Here is a 26,776-nt window from a genome sequence, read left to right on the forward strand (position 1 = left end):
TTTCAGTCTTAATTGCACCCTTCTGTCACAACTCACTCCTGACACTCTTCTCCACCTACAGACTCTGCATGCTCTCTCTTCTTCACCTGTCTTCCACACTCACCATTAATCTGAACTATTGATCCAAAGTATTTCATATCATATGGATTTGCTAACTGTGCACCCTAAATTCTAGCCATCCTCCCTCTTATTCACACACATATAGTCTGTCTTAGCCCTGCTGACATTCATTCCTCTCCTCTGTAGTGCATATCTCCACCTCACCAGGGTCTAATAAACCTGTTCCCTACTCTCAATACAGATGACAATATTCTCTGCAAAAATCACAGTTCATGGAAACTCCTGTGTGATCTAATGTGTCAACCTGGCCATCACCATTGCAAATATGATGTTTGTGCATACAATAACAGGAATATCACTATTGTCTGTATTATGTAGGATGAGGTGACATCTACTTGTCTGTTAGGCCAGTGTGTGACCATGGCCTGTTGTGGCATATACATATCCAATAATCTGATATCACTGATGGCATCAGCAGTGTCTGTTGAAGACAAGAGGACAGTGTCCCTTAGACTGCTGTAAAATGCTCTGTGCAAAATCCACCAACAGCTCACACAAATACTGCAATGAGAATAGAAGCCCTACCTATCTAAGTTTACATATTACAGATCAGAGTATTTAATGAACACACAAAAGCACAATTCTAATTTCAATAGGACTGAAGGTCATCTTATGTTAGATGAGATCAGCAGGCCACATGGAGGACAAGAGTCTGGGGGATTATCTTGATTGGATGTTTGTGCAAACACTCTTACAGTGCAAAACCATGCCATTTGAGAATACAGTGTGGGACACACACTTATACCATCCTATATGAGACACACACAAAGTTGGCTGCAGTGAACCTCTACCTATAAAGGTTTACATACTACAAACCAGAGCACTTAACATGCTTGCCACACCACAAGTCTAATTTTAATAGGACTGCAGGTGATCTTACTGTAGATGATATCAGCAGGCCATGTGGAGGACAAGAGTTTGGAGGACTGCTTTGACTGAATATTTGTGCAATCAGAAAAACAGTGCCAAAACATGGCATTTGAGAAGTCAGTGTGGGATACACACTTACACTGTTCTTTATGGAGACACACACTCTCACTCAGTTGATTGCAGGGAGAATAGACCCCCTCCCTACTTAGGGTTACATACTACAGCTGAAAACACTTGACACACTTGCCACAGTACAGGCCTGATTTTAACAGAACTGCAGGCGATTTTATGGCAGATGACATCAGCAGGCCATGTGGAGAACAACAGTTTGGTGGACTGCCTTGACTGCATGTTTGTGTAATCACAAAAACAGTGCAAAGCCATGGTATTTGGAAGTCAGTGTGGAATACACACTTACACTGTTCTTTATGGAGATGCACGCACACACACACACACACACACACACACACACACACACACACACACACACACACACACACACACACACACACCATGTTAACTGCAGTGAGGATAGAACCCCTAGCTATCTAGGGTTACATACTATAGATAAGAATACTCAATTCACACACCACACCACAAGTCTGATTTTTAACAGGACTGCAGATGATCTTATGGTAGATGACATCAGCATGCCACATGGGTTTGGAGGCCTCCTTTCCTGGATGTTTGTGCAAGCACCAAAACAATGAAAAAACATGCCCACAGTTGACTACAGTGAGATTAGAACCCCACCCTATCTAATTTTTCAGGTTACAGATCAACGTTCTTAACACACATGCCACAGCTCAAGTCTGAAATATGTGGGACTTTAGTTGAACTTATACTAGATGACATAACACAGCCATGTGTTCAACACTGCTTCATAGTGTCATCTGGGGCTAGTAGACTAGCAGACGAATACTGTTTAGAACCCTAGTATGTAACAACAATACCCTTATTGCACTTATTTGTCTGTTTGCATTTGGATGGGAAAGCCTGTGAGCACAATCAATTGGCCCTGCCCATGAGGCAGAAGACAATATCATATATTACAACTTGCACAGTGGTTCATATATGTGTGGAAAACTCAAGGTGACCCAAGGTTGTTGTACTTGTTGGTGTTGTTGCTGGTGGGGAAACAAAGGGATGGCTTGTCAATATATGTACATACATTTATATTATGCCCTGAATTTGCAATGTTTCCATATGAAGTCTTAGGAATGGCATGGTGTCTGAGAATGATAAGGCACCATACCTCTCAGTTGTCCAGATTTTTGCATAATGTCTCATATTTTTAGTCTGTTTCACACACTGTTATGGGTTTCTGGAAAATCAATGGCAAATCATTGAGAAATGATGTCAGAAAATATTGGCAGACATCTGAATTTCACACATCATATCCTTCACAAAACTCATGCTAATGCAACATCTGTTGATCCACCACTGTTCTACGTTTGTAAGTGCAATATTTAAAAAGTGTCTCTATTTTTGGCCCTTTGTCCCCCCAATATTTGTGACTTTGTCCTGATTTTTTTGCTCTACCAGCTTAAGAGGTATGTAGGGCACTCTCTCTCTCTCTCTCTATATATATATATATAGAGAGAGAGAGAGGTATAGCGTGAGAAGCATCACATTTCTGCTATGGTTAAGTATACACACATGCACACTTGCCTTTTTTTACTGTTTCCACATAGGTAATCAGTGCACAAATGCAAGGTGCATGGCTCACATCTGAGTCTTACTATTATGTAATATATACCTGTTACTACAGCCCACACGTATCTCTACTCCAGGTCAGGATTTCCAAGTTGCTAATGGCAATAATTGAATGTATTTGGTGTCTGTGGTTGGCAGTCAGACATAAATCCTATTTCATCTTTCACTGTTTCTGCACTGTTTTAGACATGTGGCACATCAAACAAATGTGGAATTAAGACAAGACAAAGTCGCTAACAGTATCTGACACAGCGTCACAGTCTGAAAACCACAGACTATTGCTAGTACACATCCATAACCTCTACTTATATCAGGATTCAAATCCTCAACAGCATTACAGCTTCATCAGACATGATGGCTACCTTAGTCCATTTGACCACAGAAGCAGCTTGCCAGAATAGGGGCCATTCATCACACAGTTACCTACATAACAATGTACACTGCTATACATGAGTTACCTGCCACATGATCAAACCTACAGTATTCTCCTGGAAATGTTAGGGATAATAACTGTGACAAACACCCATATACCATAGGGTTGGGGTATCATAGATGAGTTACTGTTATGGCAGTTACAAGGCAACACCCCTGTTTTGGGTGGGTGGGGGAACAAACCATATCTACTGTTAGGATACAGAAAAGTATGAAGTCAGACACTGCAATGTGTAGCCTAATTTCTGTCTTTAATGATGTACTAGAAATCTGCTGCAGTAGGACTGTATGATGGTTTCATGCATGAGGCCTACTAATTACAAGTGGACACATACTAGTCAAACAGTGTAAATTATTCATGTTACTTTATTTTCTGTACAAATACTCTACTATTTACTTGCATACTGTACCAAGTTCATAGATACAAAGGATATATCATAATAGTCTACAGACTAAAGTTTAGGTTAAAGACCTACCTTGGAAATGCAGCAGTTGACACAACTGTAGTGCAGGGCTGACTCTGTCTGATGCAAGCAATACACAGACAATATATGGTTAGGTACAGGTTGTATGAGTTGCCTGGCATCATTTTTAATGTATATATGTCAGTAGGAGAAAAGTATTAGTCCCTAGGTTCCTAAGTGGTCAGTGAATGTGTTATGCTTTGTGTCTTAGCCAAGGGCATACTGAGCATCCCTTTGTCTGCCTACAGGGACAGCAATTGGTGGATCCTCCTCTGAGTCCTCCTGTGACTGCGAAAGTGGTGACCTAGGCATTGGTGGGGGAAGGTGTGTCCCTTACTTGCTGATCCTGCTGCAGCTGTTTTTGCAGAATCAGATTATGGAACATAGCACATGCTGTCAATATTTGTGTACATGTGCATGGAGTATACTGCAAGACTCCACTGGATATATCTATGCACCAGAACCGTGACTTCAGAGGCCCAAACACATGCTCCATGATGTTCCTAGTTTAAGCGTGTGCCTCATTATGGCATTCTTCTGTGGGTGTTTGTGCATTTCTGATGGGCGTCATCATCCACGGTTCCAGGGCTTAGACAGCATCTCCAGTAAATGGCCTTGTGGAATGCCCCCCCCCCCGGCAAACATCCGGTATGGCTGCAATGTGTGCCAGATATGGGTGTTGTGATATCTGCTAAGGTTGCCAGCAGACACATTCAAGATAATCCTCTGGGCATTGCTCATGACTTGGCAGTTGGCAGTTAATGGAGTGTAACCCTTGGGGTTAATATAGAGTCTATCTTGCTCACCAGGTGGTGCCTTGATGTGTACCTGACTGCAATCTATGGCACTCCGTACTTCAGGGTAATGTGCTATTGCTGGCCCTTTCCTCTTGGGAAAGGTTAAATGATATGTGCTACCTGGCATGTAGGAACATAGCATCCAGGAACTAGTGGAGTACCCTAGATGCTGATGCCTATGATACCCAATCATGTCCCCAGTTGGTCTTTGAAAAATATCTGTAGCTAATATCCTAAAGGCTACACAGCAATAAAGCAGCACAGGATGGAATGTCAGCACAGTGCAAATATGTCTTCAGCAAGGTACAGCACTATGAGTGCACGGCTCTATAGGTTCATATGTGTATAACTAGCTTACAAGGACAATGGTGGCATTTGGCATACTTCTGCATCCCTAATCTGTGAACAGGTCTGCTACTCTTAATATGTGTCACCAGGATTTTGTGAACACACACATTTATAAGATGTCCTGATGGAGATGACCTATCTACAAATACCCTGTGTCCAGTACAGAGAGTTGCCCAACACCAGTTATGAATGGCGTGTTCTGCATCCCATTTTGTAACCTGCACATGCTGTGTCACAGCAGATGTGTGCTTCACATGCTTGGGGGACCTGTTTCATGTAGGATGTACTGCCTGTGTTACATACCTGTCTCTCCAGCATGTACTATGTATACTACAGTGATGTTGTAGGCATGTAGAACAGGTGAAACATGTGTTAGTCCTGTCAGGGATATGCGAGAGGTACACAGTGAGATCTGATACCTCCTTGTATGGATCCATATGCATCCCCTCCAAATCATTTAGGAGACAGACTACACATGTAAGGTCATGGCATGGACTCCATAGGACAGGTTATGTACAATGTGTATAGGTGTGCCATGGAACCCATGTGGCTGCTACAGTTGTACGATATGCCTGTGTAGTGACATAGCAAGGGTGCCATTGCACATAATGACAGGTGTGATGTCTTCCACATTCATAGCAGTGACACACTAGGATTTACATCCAAACCTGTGTATATAGGTTGTACAGCAGTAAATGCATCCCCACACCTTACCAAACAGTGAGAGTCAAAGGCTACATTACTATCTGTGTCCATAACCCTATGTGTAATGGCTGAATTGTGTGCAGTGTGCAGCGACTACAATATTTTGCAAGGGTGGATGATTTCCCACAGGATAGTATTGTGCGGTTGTTGGCAGTTAGGTTTTGTCAGTGGCTCAGAGTACAACTGACTGTGTCTTAGGCTATCCTGGATAATTCAGTGAAATCCAAGAGTGCAACAGGACTGGGACAAATTCCAAAAATATATAGATAGTAAAAACAGACATCCACCAAGGCTGAGTGTAGAATCCAATTTAATTACGAAATAACACAAAAATAAAATCTAAAACATTTAAATAGAACAAAACAACCAATCAAAAACTGAACACAGAATCACATAATAACAATTAATGATGCAAGCCCCTCTTTTTATGTGCTAGTTTTAAAGACACAGTAGTGTTATAACAAGACCTGGGGCCAAATTATTATTTAAATGTTTTAGATTTTATTTTATGTTATGGTCTGAAGAAGAGGGTCTGCTGTGAAAGCACTTACCAGTTTTTATTTCATAATTAAATTGGATTCTACACTCAGCCTTGTTGGATGTCTATTTTTACTTATCATGGATAACTGTTGGTTCTGTGTGGGATTCTGTGACAACTCCCAATATGCAATCACCTGCTAATGTATTCAGTCAGAAGTCACTGACAGTGGCTGTGGCTGCAGAGAGGTATTAAGTAGATGGGGTACGACAACAATGGAGGATGCTGACCCCCACTGATTACTGGCATCATTGCGGCATACGCCTCCCAATGCTATATGTCTCTCAATGCTATTTTCCCAGAGTATGACTGTCAGACACTTGCCTATCCACCAGCTGACATAACACTCTGTACATGATATACACAGTTTCCAGTAAGGCCTGCTGGCCTAATATTGTCATACACCTTGTCAGGGCATGGTTGGTGGAGTGAGACATATGTCCAACATTCATTGCATAGTGTAACAGTCAATGGGCTCCACTGTCGGTAGGCATGTTCTGGCCTTGAGCAAAAGTGTTTGGTCCAATGTCAGTAGATGTATGACAGTGCCAATGCTCGTATCCATGCTAACTCCTATCATGGCATTTCAGGTGACATAACTCAGAGATCTGGGGACACAGCTTGGCACTACATGCTAGTTGTCCTCTGTGCAAGTAAGTATTGCAGTTACTTCCAGCATGTTGCAAGGAGAGAGTCATGCAAGGTGTCTGTACAGAACACAGACAAACATGTTAGGGAAGTGTAATATGTACACACTGTGTTGCTTAGTCATGCTGTGGCTCACTTACCCAAAGGATGGTCCAAGTCCTTACCTACAATGCCCTGCAGCAGTGCCGTGACATCCCCACATGGAGAATCAACATACTGCATCATGTGTTCACCAAGATGGGTGACTGACAAGTACAGCACCCCCCCACCAATGTGAGGTCCTCCCTGGTAGGATCTGGCCACAGATGTACAGGGATGTACCACCCCTTGCAGACAATACAGACATATATGTCAAGACAGCCATTTATTACCTCCTGTGGGATGGCTGACATAATGTGACTGCACCTCCCCCTTCAGATGGATGAGGCAAGTATGCAGAGCTCTACACCCATGCATTATGTTGGCAGCATCGCAGCTGCATGACCTTGGCAGTATGTGACAGGAGGGACATAGGCTCATCGTGACTCAACAAACCTGACTGGTGGATGTCCGCCATTAGCAGGCTGTACAATAAGATGTGGACAGTGCTGTGTGACAGTTGGGTGAGGGTGCCCCCCCCAACATGGAGGTGCTACCTGCTCAGCTAAAAGAAGCACATAGTGTTGTGATGTTGTGTAGACATGGTAAGTGACAAAAGTAGCCACCCACACAAAGCAAACTGCAACTACAATGCACAGTGTACTTACATGTGTGACCACAAAGGACAGGCCCAGATTGTCGGTGACCTCATACGTCATGATGCCACATATGATGGGTCTGTACTCATACCTAACCTGTACACCCACACTGTCTGCGTCAACTACATTTTTGTCCCCACCACATGTGAAATATGACATTCCTACAACTGTCCCATAACTTCCATATTTACAGAGCAGTTTGTAACTGGCCTCTCATTGGAAGATACACAGCATCTATTCCACATGCCAACATTCCAGGCGGCATCCCACATGTGATCTGACAAGGATGGCTAACACTATTGGAAAACCCTTGTAATCATACTGACACTACTGGCTGCACACCAGCTGAGTGGACAATGGCAACTGTTATACACTTGTACAGAGGTGGTGCATCCACTGACCAACATATCTAAACACCCTTTTGTCTGAGTATCCATATCTGTATGCCCACAGGGGCAATCATCATGGAGCTGGTCAGCAGACATATATGTGTTCTACACACAGTTGATTGTACATAGTTTGGATGTGTGACAGGGAGAGCATGACTGCTACACATAGTGAACATTTCCGAGGCAGAGTTGACGGTGTTAGCAGTACACAGCAATGCCTACACTGAAAAAAAATGTGTAGGCTTAAATTCCCTCTATATCTTTGTTACAGGGAACAAAGAAGTGTATTAAAAGACTGAATCTGCTATTGTATTCAAACTAGTCTGAAACCTTGAAGAAAGTAACTTTACAGAAAGACATTATGTCTGACCAGGTGGATAGCAAGGCCGTATTGTTACCAGAGGAAAACTTTTTTAAATATACAGCATCAGCATTTATTTTTATGAATAGAAGACTGTAAGCTAAAGTGATGTAGATGCCCTGTGACATACCATGTCAGTAAGGTGGACACAACTTGAAAGTAAAGACTATAAAATTGTATACTTCCTGTTTCATGTCAGACAAAATTCTGTACTTGTACGTTTTTTGCCTCCTGGTGTACACTAGTAAACTTTTGAACCTGAACCTCCTGTGTATTGAACTTTTTATTTTATTTAACAATCTTCTACCCTTCCTCGTTCCCACACTTTTATTCTTTGTGTTTTTCTATATGTTTTTGTACTAGCTCTTCAACCTTTCTGACTGTCATACACTCCCATTTCCTCCCCATTTTTATGAATATAATTGAAATTAATACTTGTTGCCAGACATATACTTTAGATTGCAGCAATTCCAGTTGTTTTGTGGGATTTTGCACATGGATGCACATGTTCTCATGCATGCAACATGCATGCTGCTACTACTTCAGATTTCTACAGCAAAACCCAAGAAGCATCTTTCTCTGTACCTGCAGTGTCATTTCCAGAAGATGATTTCTTAATTAGTTAAGAGATGAGGTGCTTAATGCCTCCTTCTTAATAGATAATTACCTTGTAGTCATTTTGTGCAGCTTGGTATCTCAGTGTTAGCCATTTTGCATCTATGTTACTCATTTCTGAATTCCAGGGAAAATGTGTGTTTAGAAATACAAGTGAATGAAATATTATGATAAATTGTATTGTCTTTTTTTCCTAAAAAAATGCAAGATAATTCTGAATTTTTGCACAGGAAAGTGATAACTGCACAGTGTATACTGAAATGAAGCCTAAAATTTGTTGGTTTGAGGAAACAAACTAAAGCAATGAGTATAAAGTTCACACAGGAAAACCAACTGGTTAAAAAACACAAAAAGAAAAATCTAGCAATGCTAGACTTTCCACTGTGTGATACTTTAAACCTCTTTTATCAGAGGCAACATGGGATATATGCAAATTACCCCTTAAAGATATCAGCTGTTTCAGCTAAATGATGATTCTGAATGTCCATGACTTTTTCCTTTACTTTTATCTTTAAGTCTATTTATGGACAATTTCAGGACTAAAAAAGTTATGGGCATTCAGAATTACCATTTAGCTGAAATACCTGATATCCTTAAGGGGTAATTTGCATATATCCCATACTGCCACTGATAAAAGAGGTTTACGGTATCACACAGTGGAAAGTCTAGCTTTGCTAGATTTTTCTTTTTGTGTTTTTTAACCAGTTGGTTTTCCTGTGTGCCCTTTATACTCATTGTTTTAGTTTGTTGGGAAAGTTTCTAGACACCTTACTGTTTATGGATATCAGTTGGGTATGACAACCCTGTGTTTCCAAAAAAATCAATCATTCATCTTATGCTGTTCTGAGAATGCCATAAGAAGGTAGAAATATGAATGCTGACAGTTGGAGGGATTTGTCTTTATGACCTGAAATTGTCCATAAATAGACTTAAAGGTAAAAGTAAAAGAAAGACTCATAAACATTCCGAATTGCCATTTAGCTAAAACACCTGATATCTTTAAGGGGTAATTTGCATATATCCCATGTTACTTCTAATACGAGAGGTTTAGGGTATCACAAAGTGGAAAGTCTAGCTTTGCTAGATTTTTCTTTTTGTGGTGTTTAAAAATTTGATTTTCCTTTGTGACCTTTATACTCATTATTTTAGTTTATTAGTTGAGATATTTTGTAGACGACAACCGTGTGTTTCCAAAAGTCAAACATTACTCTTATGCTGTGTTGATGATGCCATAAGAAGGCAGAAACCTGCATGTCCACAGCTGGGGGGGGGGGGTTGGCTTTATTAACCTGAAATTGTCCATAAATAGACTCAAAGGTAAAAGTAAAAGCCATGTACATTCAGAATTGCCATTTAAATGAAACACCTGATATCCTTAAGGGGTAATTTGCATATATCCCATGTTGCCTCTGATACAAGAGGTTTAAGGTATCACACAGTGGAAAGTCTAACTTTGCTAGATTTTTCTTTTTGTGTTTTTAACTGGTTTGATGAATCAACAAATGGTTTGGGAACAAACCAATTATTTTCAGAGACACCTTCAGTGTTTGAGGGCTATGAATAAATGATAAAAAGGGGGGTTTTGGGTCTGTGGTGGAGGTGGCAGAGGGGGTGTTAGGGCTGGGATGGAAGTGGAAGGAGGTGAGCTAAAGTGGTGGGAATATAAGGGTTATATGGGAAGGGAGGAGGGTTGGCGAAGAAAGTGAGGTAGGTGTGAGGAGGGGATTAAGGCATTTTACATGAGTGTAGCTGGGTAAGGAATCAGATTTAGGTGTGAACTTGCTAATTTTAGGTAGTACGTCCAAAATGACCAGTACGTATTGTGGAGCAGGTAGGCCTTGGAAAGATTATTGTCAGGAAGTCGAGTAACCGTATGGCAGTTTATTTATTTTTTTCTTTCTCTTTTGTCTAGTGCTTGTAATAATGTGGTTTAAAGGTGAAAGCCATTCCTTGGGGCTGGGTTTGTTAATTGTCCTAATTGTGGGCTCAGGGTGACTTTGAAAGTGTGAGCTACTTTTGTTAAGTCATTGTTTACTCATTGAGGGTGGTTTCAGTATTGCTGGGTTATCATGAAATGGCTGTCGTAGTTCATTTAGGCATGGTTTTGTTTCTTTGGAGGTGAGAGGTTGTTTGTGTTAACTTTATTGTTCCTGTCCATTCTGAGTCTGGACATTTTGGAGTGTGAGTGTTGCAATTTGTTCATGAAGCTGCTCTGGTTTTGTTGGTGGTAGTGGAGGAGTTGAAGAATCCATTCACAGGCTTATGAACGGCCATGGGAAACTTCCATTGTTTCACATGCGCAGTTACTCCAGAGCCATTAACCATTAGTGGCGTGGTTTAGGATTCACATCAGTTGTGGTTGGATGTTGTGCACACATGACATAGGAGCGTGGGGTGTTAACATATGCCTTAATGGTCCAGACTTACTGAAGGTCCAAATTTGTACTGTACTTAATTGGTGGTTTTATAGTGAAGCACAGAAATCATAAGGCACTGAGTAATGACAGGTGTTTGAATTTTGTACTTCATAAACCTATGAACATAATGCAAGCACTACCCTTTATGTAACACCTTTTAGGTTGCAAGATTGATACCCAAGCTATTACTTATTACTGCTTGTTGTAGGTGGGTATAAGGGTTATGGGTTTGCCTCACAAGCGCAAGCTGCAGAGTTGAATTTTTTTCTTTGTCCCCTCTCAGTTTTGCATTTTGTTCAGATGTCTTTAGTTAAAAAGTTGAGAGCTATGATCATCAAATCAGCAAACTGGCTGTAAGTGGTAAGCCAGGGAAAAATTATAGCCAAGGGGATGGTTGCATGTGCTTTGGATGGAAAAATTGGCATATTGGTTAAGGCATTTAATTCACAAGTACAAGATACAGAGTTTGATTTGATTTTTATTCTAACTTCCTGAATGACACTTCAGGGTAGGGCTAGGGGATGGCAAGGTCATTAAGGTGTTTACATTACTAAATGCAAGGTTGGTTCTCACCCCTTTATAATTCGTAAGCCCTCTTAGTTTTCTGCAGTACTTTCTCTTTCTCGGAGTCCTTAATGTTGTTCTTTCTTTTGCAGATGGATGGAATACAGAGGTTGACTCAGAGATAGGCAGCCATTGTTTCACAGTCAGAAGAATTATTTCGAGAATTGCCAGCATCTGAAGCAGACGAGCTCAGTGTGTCCAGTCAGAGGAGATGAGGGCAGCTGGTGAAGTCCAGGTTGGAGGCATGAGGAAAGGGGGCACAGCAGTCAACAGATGGGAACACAGCTGATGTCCCAATCACATGAGTTTAGGCAACGCTGGCGCAGGTAATGTTATATTGTCTGGAGGGCAGGTAATGTTATATTGTCTGGAGGGCAGGGGAATATGTCAGACTTGGGGCTGGTGGGGGCTAGCCCAGTGGTAGGTGAGGACATTGAGTCACTTCATCATCTCAGGGGGAGGGTGAACATTGTAGAGGATCAAGAGAGGTTTATTGCAGAGGGGCATCTCCATGGAGATACATTCAGTGGAGAAGGCAGCTTAGGCTTTGTTATAGGGTGTCTAAGGTCATCAGCAGGTGAGGTGGAGTCTCAACAGCAAGAGATGGGTTTAGACTTTGGGTTCCAACTGGGGGATCTGTTAGTCACACAGGCCCTAGGTCAGAGGACAGTGATAAATTTTATGACTCCACACATACTGCTGTCAGTCAAACAAAAGCTCTGGAAAGGGGGTATGTGGATGTTTTTGAGTTAATTGATGCAGAGGGGGAACAACACATGATGGAAGCAGAAGCAGCAAATAATAAGGATCTGCTAGCGGCCCTGGCAGTGTTGGGGAGGAAGAGTGTAAGTAAGATGCTGGTTAGAACGTGGGACAGTTGAGTGCTGGGTTTCATTTACTACATGGTGGTTTGGTTAGAAAAAGGTAGCAACCTGTCACTACATCTTTAGGATTATTTTCTCATGATCAGGAAAGCACAACATTTATGGGTGGGGAAAGCCTGTTTGTGGTATGATCAGCAGTTTTATAAGTGAAAAGCCGTGGATCAGTCACTGCTTTGGTAAGTAGAGCACCCTGACATCTGGTCAGCCACTATGATGGATAGCTTTGGGGCTGTTAGCAGAGGGGTTAAGATAGAAGAGGAAGAGGTGGGAGTATTTTGGGCCTTTAATGCAGGGCATAGCTTGTGGGTGGTGTGGAGGTTCTCACACACTTGTTCTGTGCAGTGTGGCTAACAGAAAGGCAACTTGGTCAATTCAAGTTAACTTTTGTCCAACTTGGGAGGGTTACCTTCTGCATTTCAGGGATTCGAAAGATTTTGAGATAGGGGCAATGTTCGTGGGCAGAATGAAGGAGTGTCCTTTTGGTGGCAGAGGGAGAAAACTGGGGGATGCATTCTCCCTTTAATGTGTGGCATTGCAGCATATGCTCAAGCAATTTCCAGATTCAGCAGTTGTGGAGGAATTAATTTAAGAGTTTTCTAAGGGATTTTCTATTAAATCAAGGGGCGTGAATGTCTCAATCTGTAAGAATTTGCATTCAGTGTGGGGGATGGAAGAAATTTTGGAAAGTTTGGTGGAGAAGGAATTGTGGGTGGGTAGGTTATTGGGCCTGTTTGACAGCCCCCCTTTGGCAGTTTTAAGGTTTCACTATTAGGTTTCGTTCCTTAGAAGTCGCCCAGTGAATTTCGGTTGAGTCACCATTTGCCTTATCCCAAAGAAAACTCCATTAATGATTTTTTTTTTTTTTTTTTTTTTTTTTTTGGTAGAGGACGTAAAAGTGAGTTATGCATCTTTGGATGATGTGGTGCAAGTCATTCAGGGATTTTCGGATCCGTGGTTGGTGAATGTGGATACTGAATTTGTGTTTCGTTTACTACTGGCACAAGAGAAAGTGTGGCCATTGTTAGGCAAGGTGGTTGATAACAAGTTTTACTTTGACAAAGTTATGCTTGTCACTTTTGAGAAGTTTAGCAATGCACTCCATTGGATTTGGCAGCAGCAGGTGGACACTCAGAAAGCAGTACATTATCTGGACACTTTTTCAAATGTAGATGAGGGTTTTGAAGGAGAGGTGGATGATATGCAAGAGTTTTTGGAGATGCACTAAAAAGAATAAAGTGGAACCCACTAAAAACCCTATCCCTTGAAAATGCTGTTACTTACTTTGATACAACCTTCTTAAACATTCTAGACTCCTTTGCTCCCTGGAAAAAAAACATAAAAAGTAACTCCATCCCTTGGTTAACTAAGAATACCTTAGCCACCATGTGACTCCATGACAAAGCTTGGAAACATTACCATAAAATTAAAACTACCTCTACCCTTAATGAATACAAAACACTTCGTAACAAAGTAAAGAAACTTATTATCTCAGACCGCAAAGCCTATTTTTTCATACTCCAAACCAATCATAATAACAACCCTAAAAAATTCTGGAATGGAATTTCCTCTCTCCTTAACCCAGTTAAAAAAGAAAACCCCTGCCCTGACCCAAATGCCTCAGACCTCGATTTAACTACTCAATTCAACTCTTTTTTTTATTGAATCCATAGGCAAACTAACAACATCCTTCATAGGTTCATAGGTTCATAGGTAGGTACTAGTCTATTGGCCCTAGGGCCTATATAAGCCTAGCCAAAAAGGTACCCTGGCTTTCGCCGCCCAAGAAAATTATTTTCCTGTGCCCCTGTTGAGCAGAGCCGCAGAAGTGATCCCTGTGGTGAATTTCCTAACTCCCATTCAATCATCAAGATTGTTCTTGAAGAGTGCTAATGAGGAGCTTTGTTTGATATAGATAGGTAGTTTGTTCGAGAGTATGGGAAGTCTCTGGGACAGGAATCTATCCCTCCAGCATGTTCTGTTTATTGTGGTGACAAGGTTTAGGTCCCTAGAGCATGTAACTCAGAGGGATTGGGATTTCTTTAAGTGGAGCATGTCCAACAGCTCTGGGTTTGACATAGCTTTGTATGTTAGGCAGAGATCGCCTCTGAGAAGGCGATATGCGAAGGAGTAAAGCTGCAGTTTTTTGAGATGGTCTGTGTAGGGCATCTGTTTGAGGCTGGTAATCCTCTTTGTGAGGTATTTCTGTGGCCTTTCCAGTTGTTGTAGATGCCTTGTGAGGTACATACCAAAAGGGGTGTTGTACTTTGTAATGGGTCTAATGAGTGATGAGTAGAGAGGAACAATGACCTCTTTTTTCCTGGATGAGAAACCTCTTGTGATGAGGTGTGCCATGTAGAAGGATTTCCTGACTACTGTGGTGATGTGATTATCAAAGGAGAGACTACTGTCCACCTGTGTCCCAAGGTCTCTTATCACACTTTTGGTGTTAAGTAGACTACCGCCTATGTGGTAGTTCATGGGTACAGAGTTTTTACCAAAAGGGATGACAACGCACTTTTTGGCATTGAGCTTGAGGCCATGGCTTTGACATCAGGCATCTGTCTCAGTGAGGCCCTTTTGTAGGACATCCACATCATTAGGAGCTTCAATTATGGCTGCTAGTTTGCTGTAATCTGCAAACTTTGTTAGCCAAAGACATTCTGTGTTAGCCTGTACTTCAGAGAAGTAGATACCAAATAGGAGAGGACCCAGGACTGAACCCTGTGGTACTCCATTTGTCACTGGTCTAAAGTCAGCCTTGGAGTCTGCTACTTTCACAGTGTGGGTTCTGTCAGTGAGGCAGTGATAGGTTAGTACTAGGCTAACTGCCCTTGCAAGTTATTTTAAGCCTAGCCAGTTATCCCTTGTGAGACTCAAACCCTGCACCTTGAGCTGAAAAGGCAAACACCTTAACCATTAGGCCACCTTGGCAACCCATCTTGAGATATAGGATTTATATCCAGTTTAGTGAGTTTATCTATAATCCCAGAGACGGGGATGGTGTTGAAAGCCTTGGCGAGATCTAGATAAGTTGTGTGAACCACCTTACCCTCATCTGCAGCTTTGATGACTGCTTCAAAGAAGTCTATCAGGTTTAGGAGACATGATCTGCCTTTTACAAACCCAAACTGGGTGGAGTCCAGAGTTTGGAGATTACCAATGTCTTTGTTTATAAGTTCCATGATGATACGGTCCATGGCCTTGCAGACCAAGCTCATCAGGCTAATGGGGCTGTAGTTCCCGGGGTCCGTGGTGGCTTTCCCTTTGGGATAATTGTCGCTGTGTGCCATTCAGTGGGCACAAAGCCTGAGGTGAGGCTATGATTGAACATAGTACTTCGTTGGGCTGCCAGTTAATTCTGTAGTTCATGTATAATGCAGCCGGGAATGTTGTCAGTTCCCATGGAAGCTGTGTTCTTCACTTTGAAGAGTGTGGTTTTTACCTGCATACCTGTGATTACAGGAACTTTGCATTCTTCTTTATAGAGATGGGCCCTTTAGCAGGTGAGAGGGGGGTAAAGTTAGCACTGAACCTATCTGCCAGGATGTTGGCAATATCAGTTGGTTCTGTATATTTAGTGCCATTGTGCTGTAACTCAGAGCAGATCTGAGTGTTGCCATTGAGATTCTTGACATAACTATAGAATGTTTGTGGTTGTCTTTAGAATCAGTGGCAATTTTGTTTTCGTAACTAGCTTTGGAGGATTTTATGAGGGATTTCAGCCTCTTACTGAGGCTGATCAGGGGGTTCCTCCAGTCATGGGATTTTACTCTTTTTTGCAAGAGTTTCTTTCTTCTGTTGTAGAGTTTGTTTATGGCAGGAGACCACCAGACTGGCTTTCTTTTTTTGAGGACAGCATCTTGGTTCTGTTAGAGATAGCATGATCCATGCACTCGTGTAAGTGCTTATAAAGTGCATTTGTGTAGGATTCAGCAGTCATACCTTTATTGTCCGTCTGCATGGATGTCGTGATGTTTACCACTTCTGTCTTAAGAAGCTTGAAGTTGACTTTGGAGAAATTTTTTACAGTGGTTTCCCTAATGGGGGGTGGAGGTGGGATGTGAATGTCTAAGGTGATTAGCTTGTGGTCAGATCTGACCATAGAGGAATTGACCTGTGGTGTGGAACACCAGTCAGCCATGTTGGTAATGACCAGATCTAGGATATTGCTTCCCCTGGTGGGGGGGTGGATAAGTTGATCCAAGGTGTTGGAATTTAGTAATTCCAGAAAATGTTCATTAATAATCTTGCTTCCCTGCATCTACCTCTACATAGCTCACACTCATACAATACCTCCAGCTCCCAAACTCCTCCTTTCTCCAGGAACCCTATCCCTATATCTACCATAAAAAACTTCTAAACCTGAAACCATGTTCTAATGCCTCTGACACAATACCCTCCTACTTCCTAAAGACAGCAGCAGAAGCTATTGCCTTTCCTATCTGTATCCTAATAAGCCGATCAATTTCAGAATGCCACGTTCCCCAGCTCTGGAAAAAGGCCTTTATTATTCCACTCCATAAAGAGGGCAACAACAACAATATGCTAACTTTTTGCTAATATCTTAATTTGTTTGTAAAGGATTTTTTCATACATTGTACTAATTTTCTCCCTCAAATGTCAACTCACTACAACTGTTATTATCTTGAATTTTTTCTAACTTTCATATTATAATTGTTTGTAATGTTTGCGAATTTACTGCAACTGTTATTATCTTCCATTTCTCTAAATTTCATATTATACTTTTATAAGTTTGTAATTTTGCAATTTGTAAATTTTATTTCTTTCTGGAGCTTTATTCCCCAGGGCTCCATTGAAAACAGGCTGCTTGTGGCCCAATGGACCATCCTGTAAATCATATAAATAATAAATAAAATGTGTGAGGAACTGGGTGTCCTTTTGGCTATGTAGACCTTAGAGGGCCTTGCCAAGGCATTGGGTTTCTTGGGATTTCTAGTTGATGTGGGACGTGGATTGTTTTGTTTGCCAGTCGAGAAGATACCACACTTAAAGGAAAAGACTGGGTGGGTGACGTTCAAGATAAAGGTGTGGATTAGGGATGTCATGGAGCTTTTAGGGCTACTGAATTTTGCATGCTGGGCAATTCACCTGGGTCTTAAATTTTGTAGGTCCATGGCCTTTTTGTATAAAGGGGGTGAAGTAAATATCAATGGTTGAGGATTGATAAGCTGGTGTCTGTTGATTTAGCATTGTGGTTGTCCTTTTTGGAGCAGTTAAATGGTGTTTCCTTTTGGCAAATGGATTGGGTTGTCAAGGGTAATTGCAATTGTTTACAGATGCAGTGGGGGTATTGGGATGGTGCATTGTTTAGTGACAAATGATTTGTGCCCCAATGGCCATCAGACTGGACGGATGAATGGAAGAGGAATGAAGCCTTTTTGCAGTTAATGCCAATTTGGTGGCATCTCTGGTGTGGCAGGAGCAGTTGCAGGGAAAGGGGGCTATTTTTCATTCAGACAATATTGCAGCAGTGCAAGTTTTACAGTCTAAGACATTGAAGTCTGAATTGCTTTTGTTAGTATTAAGAAAGTTAGTCTTACAGAGTTTGGTGGTTAATTTTTCTTTCACAGGTGTGCATTTGGCAGGTGCTAGGAATGGATTGCTGACAGTTTGTCTATATTTCATTTTTACAGGTTCTGGCAGTTGCTCTGGAAGTAGCTGGGACAGCATGTGGCATTGCCATATGATGTGTGGTTAATTGGACTGAAGTAACCAGATGGTTGGTCCAGCAGTTTTGGGCAATTTCTATAAGGAAAGCATATGGTAGGGCATTGCATGATTTTGATAAATTTGTTTTGCAGCTACCGGAGGAAGAGGGAGTTTAGTTGGAGGAATTGTTATTGTAATTCTTGGCTTGGGCTTGGGTGCAAGGTAAGGCAGTTTGACTGGTCAAGGTAGATCTGACAGTGATCAGTGCATTTGCACGGGTCGTGGCGTTGCATGATTTTACTAAATCCTGGACAGTGGTTCACGTGTTTAAGGGATGGGGTAGAGTTGCTGGTGTGAAGCTGGACAGATGATGGCCATTGACAAAACAGGTTCTGAAGATTTTGTTATGGGGTTTAACTTTGGTGAATAATGATTCAGGGGATTATACTTTGTGGGTGATGCTTGTTTTATGGATGTATCATTGTGCATTTAGGGTGTCAGAGTTGTCAGGGTCAATAGTTTGGTGGAATATGACAGTATTTTCTGCATCAGTACACATTTGGGTGTGCAGATCAAAAACATATTAGTTGTGGAAGGGCATGCAGATAATTCTGGGAAAGGACAGGAATGAATGCTTGTTTCCAGTAGGTTGGACAAGGAGATTACTGTGGTCGCATGCGGGGAGTCTTCAGGACTTGGTTTTTTGGTCGATGGGGCTAAGGTGATAATGGGTAATCAGTTTGTATGTGTGATGAGGAGAGCCTTTCGTGTATTGGTTTTCCAGGAGAGAGGTTTTCCACTGATTCCTTTTGCATGAAAGAGCTCTGGATTTAGCAAGAGAAGGCAGATGAGTTGAAGTTATTAAGAGGGCGGGTTATTGGTCTTCAAATGTCTTTTTGTCTTATATTAGATAATTGGCTAAGGTGGTTGGCTTACTATTAATTTTTTTTTTCTTCTAGGAAAGGACATTGTCATTCTGGGTCATTTCTTTATAAAGTATGTGGCAAAGATGGCTGTGGTAATGTCGGCTGGCAGCAAATTGGGTTTACACAATTTTGGGTGGAGAGTCATATGGCACGGCATCAGGGGCCTCAGGTGGCATCAGCTCCTAGATGAATTTGCATTTATACACTTATGAAATGGGATCCTGCAAGTCTTGGTGGTTCATCTGGCAGATAATAATTTGGGAATAATTCTGAAACAATGGCTGGTATATAGGATAAGAGAAGATCTGATTACTTTGAAGCAATTATACCCTGGTATGTGTATTGTCATCTGAAATAGTACCATGCTTGTTTTGGAAGAATGCTTAGAGTTTTATGGATTTAGAGAGGGCTCATTGGTTTGTTAAGTTTAGATTGGTGAGGCGACTGGTTACTTTGGGTATTCATACAATGAGCATAAGAATTTTGATGACAGGGATACAGTTTGGTTCAGAGAGGATGGAGTGTGCATGAACAGTTTTGGTTTGTACCTGTTTAATGTACACTTAGGTTTGTTTTAGAGGGTTTGATGAAGGTCCTGCAGTAAGTTAGTGGGAACAGCCTGTGCCAGGCTGGTGGGTGGAGAAGCTGAGGAGGCTTGTCCCTCTTCTGTTCCACCTCTGGTGTTGGTTGTTTGATTGAAGGAGTTTGGGGGATGAAAGTAAGTGGTGGGACACTGCTTTGATAGGTAATAGTAAGTATGTGCTGGAGATGACACTGCTTGTTTGGACAGGGTGAGTGGGGTTACACTGCCTTGGTAAATAGTTACATGGATGTTCATGCAGCGATTAATAAATTAAAAATGTCATTCAATAAAGTTATGTTTATGGAAGTTTAATAAGGGTCATCAAATGTCACTTGGTGTGGTGCATTTTATTGAAGGAGACCAGGACAAAGTGTGTGAAGTGTTAAAATAGAGGTTATGGATTATGGTATTATGAAACAAATGTCATGTGCACAAATATAAATGAAGCAAAATCACTGTATTGTTGCATTTTACCTGTTTATATAAGCAAAGCAGGGTATTGTGAGATGAAAAAGGTGGTCCATTGACACAAAACGTCTATTATAGGCCCAGCATGATGAAAAGAGAAGGGAAAGGAAAGAGTTATGTACAGTGTAGAAACATACGTTACTTACACGGAGTGGAACTTTACACATCACTACATCCTAGTGAGTGCTACCTAAATTGCTTCTCTCTAATAAATTGTGGTCAGCTATGTGAAAGGCATAAATAAAAAGCAAATCTTGCTAAGTATTGCATGTGAAAGACATAAAGTAAAAGCAGATCTTGCTAAGTATTGCATGTGAAATGCATAAATAAAAAGCAGATCTTGTTAAGTATTGCATTGTTGAAACTGATGAACATTTTATACTGGCAAAAGAAATACTGAGCTATTTTCTGTTGGAGTTTTACTGGAGACATGCAGCAAGTTTGTGTGTCGTGAAACCACTTTACAGTTACTTTGGTGACACTCTGTGAAACTAAAGTCACTTTGGCGTTCAATAACTGACAAAAACAAAACTTTACTGTCACCTTGAAAAAGTAAGCAAGTGATTCATTTAATACACAAAGCTGAAGAACAGAGTTTGTTACAAAACTAGAGAAAGTTTTCAAGCAGCAAGAAATTATTCAAAAAGATAATGGAGGTCTTTTCAGGAAAAACGTTATTGTACAACAAAGGGCAAGACAACAAGGGAAAGGCATTGCCTGTGAATCTAGTGCTATATAGGCAACTAGTGGGCATGTTCTCAAAACAAAGGAATCAACATAAAAATAGAACAAATGGTTTCTGAAAGAAAGAATAAAATGGTAGAAGTTTTTTAAAACATTGGCTAACCTTGACTAATAGAAGATATTCAGAGGAAGACTGCCAAAGAAGCTGTTGATTTGTCTGAAAGGCTTTCTGAACTTTTGTAGCAAGTAGGCAAAATGAAACATTGGTAAAGCTGAAATAGCTAAGAAAAGCGACACGCAAGCATAAACAAGCAATTGTCTGTGTTAAAACATAGTACGGATTCTTTGAAGAAGAAAATGAAAAAAACAAATAGGTCAAGATGTGGGATGTAAGAAAAGGTGCAGAAACAATCTGGGTAACATCCAGTCATCAATGTCCAATGTACCAGGTCAACAAATTATAAAACTCAGGTGAGGAAATCCAGGAGTTTGTATCCTGAATGGCAAAGGTCATACACTTTGGATCCATGCCATTTGTCCTTTTTTGACAAACTAAATGTGACAAGCAGAGTGTTCCTCATCCTGCCCGCTCTGCAGTATAAACTATTCTTTTGTATAGGTTCATAGATTAGTACTAGGCTAACTGCCCTTGCAAGTCATTTTAAGCCTAGCCAATTATCCCTTGTGAGACTCAAGCCCTGCACCTTGTGTTTGTAAGGCAAACACTTTAACCATTAGGCCACCCTCCCAACCAGTTTCTCAGCTTAGTGCAGAAGGAAGACAGTTCTACAAGAGGAATATCGTCCATTGTTTCAACCAAGTAAGAACACAAGGCCAGCTAGCAATAAGTCACTCTGGAAACATTTGGATATCAATCACACCAATACTAAGTTGTCAGTAACATATTGAATAATGTGTTAAAGAGGATGACCTCTCTGTATATTTTGTATACCTTCCTCGTGGTATGTGTCTGGTGAATGTTCTTTGGATACTTTGCATTTTATTTTAATTAGAGATGTTTTATATATGTAAACTGCCATACATTTTTCAGAATGTAGACTTATCACAGACTTATATATGAGGACTGGAACCTTTTCAGCCCTGCTAGTAATAGTACATAGCAAATCTTTCATTGTTGCATAACATTTATTTATTTATTTATTTATTTATTTATTTATTTATTTGCAGTTTGTTTACCAGGAAAGTCCATTGGGCCTAAAATGAGACTGTTTTCAATGGAGGTCCGGGGAGAAAAGCTCCAAATAGAGTTGTCAATAAAAATCACAGTATATTGAAATGCAGTTGTACAATATAAATCAACAGAAAGTCAATATATAGTTTACAATAAAAATCTACAATAAGACAATTCTAAAATGATGTCATGATAAAGAGTCAAAAAGTTTGAAATTTATACATTTATGATAATGAAAAACAAGGCAACAGCAAAGTGGATGAGGAAAACTTTGAGAGGAGTGTTGTTACAGACTATTCTCAGGTCAGAGAGAGAAATAACAGTAGTTGATAAAGGAAACACAAGCTGGAGTATAGTTTCATAGGGCAGAAACAGGGAAATAATAGCGAATGTGTGTCACATGGCATGGGAACAGGAGCATTCCCATCAGTGAGAGTGAAGAAGGTTCTTAAAGGAGGAGAGATTATGGATGGTATGAATGTGTGGGGGAAGGGAATTCCATTGTCATGCTAGTGAGAAAGATAATAGAAGTGTCCCTGGAGTTTGTGTGGGCTTGTGCACTTCCAGAATGTTCTGGTTGCTGGTCCTAAGTAGTCTGCTGGGCTGGTGTATTTGGAGGGCGGAGGAGAGTGAGGGACAGTTTGAAGGTTGGAAGATGAGTTTATAGGCAGTGGAGAGTTGCATATAGGAAAGATAGTTTGGGAGTTCCAACCAGTTCAAGGAGTGGAGAGCTTTGCAATGGTGGGAGGAGTCTTTGGATCTGGTAGCAAACTTAGTGATTTTATTGTAGCAGGAAGCTAGTTTGGACTTTAGGGAGGATTGAAGACTGGTAAGGACAGGGGCACTATACAGAAGGGAGGGGAGGCGATAGATAGAAGTGAGGGTATGTTTGGTTGAAGGGGTAAGATAACAATTGTGGTGCTAAAACATACCCAGTTTTTGATGAATTTTCCTAATATTAGTTTGTAGGTGAATGTCAAATCTTAATTGGTCATCAATGAGTATTCCTAGGAGATTAGAGTGGGGAACGATTTCAAGTGGGGTTAAGGTTTGGCTTCTTATTGAGAATGAGATCTTATTGATTTTGGAAGATTTAGAAGGGATAAATAGCATGATCTTAATTTTGAAGGGTTGAGAGCAAGGTGATTATTAAGCATCCAGGACTTGGTGCAGGAGAAAACGTCTTGAGTTAGTTTCATGATTGTTGGAAGGGCTTTGGCAGAACAAATAATCGTGGAATCATCGGCGTATTGGACCAGTTTAGCATTAGGGATGCAGTGATGGATGAAGATGTTGAACAGTAATGGGCCTAGTATAGAGCCTTGTGGGACATCTTTCCTAATAATGGTGGCAGTTGTATGAAATGTTAAATGGTTATCAGATGTAACTCCTAAATGTTGTATTATTTCTGACTTAGAAAATATAGCGTGTATTTGTAACATGTGGGCATTTTTTTTGTTTCTTGTACCAGTGTGGAGTTCCCCTGCATTTATCTGCATTAAAAACATATTATTAAGTAATGCCCACAGGATCTGATCATAACGAATTTTTCCTAAGTTAACTTACTGATTTATGTTAGTAATTATAGTTCTCACCTTAGTATCATTAGCAAATTTCCTGATGGTTTCCCGTTATTCCCTTAGCAGCACTTTCATCAGGTGCTATACAATCGGATGAAAAGCAGTGGAACAACTTTCACTGTTAGTTAAGTTTTCTTTTTTCTCCGGTGTTGTATGATGTCACAGTAAGTATATTTAACTTCAGGGGTATTGGGGTGCAGGGGGCTTGCTCACCTGCAAAAACGACTTACCTCTGAGGTTTGGTGAAACTTGCTTTGCTCCTTTTTTGTTGATCTTTCAACACTCAGTGGAAGTGCTGTTGATAGCTCAACATGTGTCCTTCCCTAACATGTATGTCATGCATTTAGGGAACTGAGGACATAAATATGCTGAATAAAAAAAGGTCCTAATAGACACCCTTGAGTGACACCTGGAACTAAAATTTTCTCCTTTGATAACCTAACCTTAGTATTACACAGCATCTGCTATTTTTGATCCAAATTTGCTACCCAGAATCTTATGTACTTATCGATTTTGGAAGAAAACAGACTACAACATTTCTGAAAGGACATACAATCAAAAGTCTTAGTCAAGTCTAAGCAGATTATATCAACAAACATATTTTGATCAACTGAATCTATTAAATTCAGATATATGCTTAAATGATTGGATAGGCATAACCAACCTTAAAGAAACCCATACTGGTTAATGTTCTAACAAATGAAAGAATAATTGTGATATGAGCTGAAAATAGGGCATTCAAAACATTTCCTAATTACACTAACTAAACTAATAAGACAATAGTTTTCAACTTAGCATTCAGTCCCACCTTTGTGGATCACAACTTGAATAGCTTCTTCATGTTTATCTGGAAGAAAGCCATTAAAATGGTTTATTCGAATAGGCATGTAAAACATGGTTCGAATCTTGCTATGCTCTTACTAAAAAATAAACAAATAACCATTCAGTCTTGCAGTGTCATTAGATTTAATGCCCATGGTGTTTTTTATACATCGTGTTGTATAATAAGTGGATACATACCAAACTATACCAACAGACTGTCTGTGTTTTAGTTGAGCAATAGTTTTTCTAGTTATAAGTAACAGTGCTTTTAAACAAGCATAGGAGTGATGTTTTACTGTGACTAATTTATAAATTGTTTTTTGGTAGGGGTTGATTGCCTAGAGGGGTGTGTTTGTAACTAATAGCTTTAAATGCAACAAAGATGAAGGCTTTTTTTACTCTGATGATGCCTGACTATGTATGTGGGTGAAAGCGCTAAGTTATCTGTTCATATGTATAGAATTATTATGTGTTTTTTTCCTCGTTTTGTCTATTAAAGCTGAGCCAGTTTATTATTTACAAGTCTCTGGTGTTACATTGTGTCGGCTGGTACTTTACTATCCATCCCTACTATATAGGATGTCTACACAAGACTTTTTTATTATTAACACCTGTATGAGATTCCCTGTTAATCTCGTGCCTACATTTGGCTTTCATTAAACAAATCTTTAGCACTTTTTATTCGTAATGTTTGGAAAATCCCTATAAATATATATATATATATATATATATATATATATATATATTATACAATGTTGCTTTATTTTCCATGTCTGCAACTTAGGAAGTGATTTCAACCACCATGTTGCATGTTTCCTCTAAAATATAAGTAAGTATTCATCCAAGGTTTATGAAAAAATACACCTAGAGGACAGTTTATAAGACCCTCTAGGATGACTACGGATGATACAGTTTTTGAAATATAGTTTACTACGTCACTATTTTTAAAATTAGGTTATACGTTAGATTTATTATTGAATACAGCAAGAGAGATTTCATCAAAAAGAAATAGAGTGCATTTTCTCCTATATTAAAGTCTTCATTTAATGCATCCAAAGATTTTAAGACCACCTCCGTTAATGAATTCAACAAAAACAGTTTAGTTTGCAGTTTAGACATTACACTAGATAGTCTGGACATTAAGAAAATTATTAAGAACAACTGTAACATATTAGAAGGTAATTCTGAATTATTCAAAGTAGTAGGAAATAAACCTTTTGTGCATAGAAATAACGGTAACATTAAAATACTACTATAGAAGGATATCACGACTGACATGTTCACGACCAGTTTTTCAGGCTTAGCAAAAGGAATGTACAAATGTATGAACTGTAGTATGCGCAGATACATTTTGGAAGGGTCTTTTGTTAATTTGGACCATGTCAGATACACAATACCAGTACCAGGAATTGTTAATTGCAACACTAGTGGGTTGGTCTACATCTGCTTATGTTCTAGTTGTAACGTGTTCTATGTAGGCATGACGAGGAGAAAAATAAAGGAGACTATAAGAGAGCATTTGCATGCCATTGAGAAACAACATACACAGAATGCGTTATACAAACATTCTAAAGAATGTGAAGGTTTTACGGTTTTATTTACTGTTCTTGAACCTGTTTTTTTAAGGATTTAAGGGGTGGAAATTAAAAAATAAAATTGAACAAAGAGAAACACTATGGCAGCTAAGATTGGGGGAATGACAAAATTCCTGTGATAAATGATGTTATTAACATTGTGTTTTTGAGGAAGGAGCAGAAGGAGAAAATGAAATGGTTAACTATTAATTTTGTATGTTTTTCAGTTTTAATTAAATACTCTGATTTAATTATAATTATTTTTAATCATGCGATGGAATTCCATGAATTGATTGGTAGCATGTATATATGGGTCCCTATCAAATGATAGAAAACTCATTTGATGGAAAATCATTTGGCTGAAACCAAAACATAGAAAGCTCAAAACACTGAAAACTCATTTGACTGAAACTCAAAACACTTAAAATGCTATATGCCTTTTTCCCCACGGTAGTGCGATCCTGGAGTTAGTATATATAGTTAGGGGGTTTGGGGGGGTGTAGCCCCCCACATACTTCATACATTTTAAACCCTACACATGGATACTTATAACTACAATGAATAACTGTTTGGAGAAAACAATATTTACATAAACTATGTGGGGGGGCTATGCCCCCCACACCCCCCTAACTATTTATACTAACTCTAGGATCACACTACCGTGGGAAAAAG

The sequence above is a fragment of the Protopterus annectens genome, chromosome 5.part0 (assembly GCF_019279795.1).
Source record: "Protopterus annectens isolate FY-2018-M chromosome 5.part0, PAN1.0, whole genome shotgun sequence".
Lineage (NCBI taxonomy): Eukaryota > Metazoa > Chordata > Ceratodontiformes > Protopteridae > Protopterus > Protopterus annectens.